This window comes from Taudactylus pleione, unplaced genomic scaffold (assembly GCF_031769625.1).
Source record: "Taudactylus pleione unplaced genomic scaffold, aTauple2 ptg000731l, whole genome shotgun sequence".
Taxonomy (NCBI): domain Eukaryota; kingdom Metazoa; phylum Chordata; class Amphibia; order Anura; family Myobatrachidae; genus Taudactylus; species Taudactylus pleione.
In genome coordinates this window covers 346,702-349,557 of record NW_028285133.1, presented here as the reverse complement: position 1 = coordinate 349,557, position 2,856 = coordinate 346,702, and positions in this window count along the sequence as shown.

Here is a 2,856-nt window from a genome sequence, read left to right as displayed (position 1 = left end):
TATTGTGTTTTTAATCATTCTTATGAAGTTTGATTCTTTTTGCATGCGCTTTCCTAGATTACAAGTGTTAGAATATTATGTGCTTCAATACAGTACTGATATAGTGCCTAATAATCAAAGGCTGGGTTTCTGGGTTAAATAATAATTTGAATGAAATTACTATTTTCAAATTAAATCTATCCACTGTGATGGCAGTGGATAGATATCCACTTTTGTGTCAATTAACATATTTAAGAAGACACAATATATATACTGAATGCCGAGTATAGGTACCAGATTTGCAGTCTCCTAGGTAACTCAGGCACAGTCTGGTGTAGATTCCCATGTGTAGCCAGTAATAGGCAACATAACTGACATGTCTTAGTTTTGCAGTTTGTACTTCACATCCCATATGAATAGTAAGAATGTAATGACAACACTGGACCCAGATGAAGATTTGGGACCCAGATCTGCTTAGGATTAAATCTGTAATTATTTTTAATTACTTTTTTATTACTTTATGGCAGCGGTGGCCAACCCGTGGCTCTCGAGCCGCATGCGGCTCTTCCGTTCTTCTGATGTGGCTCCCCTGACTGACACTGACTGCCTCCTCTGATAGACGTGCCTCCTCTGATAGACGTGCCTCCTCTGATAGACGTGCCTCCTCTGATAGACGTGCCTCCTCTGATAGACGTGCCTCCTCTGATAGACGTGCCTCCTCTGATAGACGTGCCTCCTCTGATAGACGTGCCGCTGTTCAGTGGAGGCTTGTCCTTTTTTGCCATGATCCTGAGGCATGTATGGGCGACGTGTTGACCACGCGCACACAGGAGGTGGTGCTCAACTTGTGACTGAACCTGCAGCCACGAGCAGGATGCAGTCGCAGACGCCAGACAGTTTGCAGCAAGGGAAGAGCTGTGGTTTTTTTGGGGGGTTTTTTTCGTTTTTTTTTCATTTTATTTGAGTGGCCCATGGAGAGTGAGGGAGTGTGGTGGAAGGTGGCTGGACTGGAGTGGCCTGAGGAGATGGGGGCTGGAGTGGCACATGAGAGTCTGCTGTTGTGACACATGAGAGTCTGCTGGAGTGACACATAAGGGTCTGCTGGAGTGACAAATTGGTGGAGTGACATGCTATTACATGAGGTACTGCTGGAGTGATACATGGGCAGACACATGGAGGGGCTAATGTTGTGACACATGAGGGGCTGTTGTAGTTCCAAATGGGGAACCTGAGTAACACATGGAGGGTCTGCTGTTGTGACACATGAGGGGATTCTGGAGTGACAATTTGGTGGAGTGACAAATGGGCTAATGTTGTGACAAATAAGGGGCTGCTGGAGCTGACAAATGGGGGACTGGAGTGACACATGGAGAGGCTAATGTGTGTTGTGACACATGTTTCGGCTGCCAGAGTGACCAATGGGAGGGCTGGAGTGACAGATGAGGGGCTGCTGAAGTTACACATGGGTGGAGTGACACATGGAGGGGCTAATGTTGTGACACAAGGGGCTTCTGCAGTGACAAATGGGGGGCTGGAGTGACACATGGAAGGGCTGCTGTTACACATGAGGGGCTGCTGATGTGACACATGGACGGGCTGCTGGAGTGGCAAATGGGGGCTGGAGTGACAAATGAGGGGCTTCTACGCTCCTACAAACGTCATACCAGGGGCGTGGCCTAGTCCTTTTTGCATGCGCACCTTTGGCACGCACATGATCTCGGCTCTTTGACATACCTACAGATATTTTTGGGCCCTTTGCCTCTGACTGGTTGGCCACCCCTGCTTTATGGTGTCAATGCCATCAACACGATTAATGCCAATGTCTGTTCCACATTTAGAATCCCTTCAATGTAAATCTTTTGTCATTGCGCATGTAAGTAATAATGGGGTTTTCTCCTGTACATGCAATTTAGATACATGGGTAACGCTGTCTCCTAGTGATCTCTAACGCAGTGTGTGGCAATCCATATAAGTATGGAGGTGGATCCGGGACACCTGCGAGATACAGACAACTGAGTCTGGCTGGTATTTTAAAACAGCAATCAATTTAAGGGCAAAACTAGGTTTGTTTTGCACAGTATGCTTGAGTATGGACCAGGATTTGAAACGTACACTTTTGCACAGTACGTCTCTCCACCTCCCCGCACACCTGGGCTTCCAGGTTGCATAAATTCATTAAGCAGAAGGTAACCGTGCGCTGTGATTTGTGCGCACTAGTAGAAAACAAAGGCATTTGCTCATTATAATTGACTGTGAAGAATTTGCGAGGAACCAGTGACGTCACTGATGCACAAGACGTCTTACAAATTAGGCCTACCAGGGTCTATTTACGGTAGATCCAAGCAAAAAAGAAAAAAACTGCTGTTCTCAGATGAAGAAGTGTTTCTGACCATGCTAAATTCACTGGTGAGAAGGAAAATAAAATACTGTGTATCTGTTTTGTAAAATGTATTTTATTAAAGCAACATTGCAATGTTTTAATGTTGTATAGAAATCAAATTCTTAACACTTTTAGTTTGTAAGAGCAGCTTCTGAGAACAAATGTTGTCCAGCCAGTAGTAATTCCAGGACTCAGTATAGAACAATTGCAGTTTTTGGATCTGGACAAAGGGATCATAGTAAATCTACAAAATGCAAATGGTTCTTTTGTAATTTTGTAACTGAGGGCCTGATTCAGACCCGCTCGCGAGCGCTATGCGCTCGCAAGCGGGTCAATGGTGGCCCAGTGCGCATGCTCGAGACCCGGATAGCGATGGGCAATCCGTCGCTCCGGGTCTCTTACCAAAGGGGGCGTGCTGTCGATGTTGAGTGACAGCACGCCCCCTTTGGTGGGTGGGCCCAGGGCGTGGCTGCCCAGACGGAGGCGTTCCCATGTGA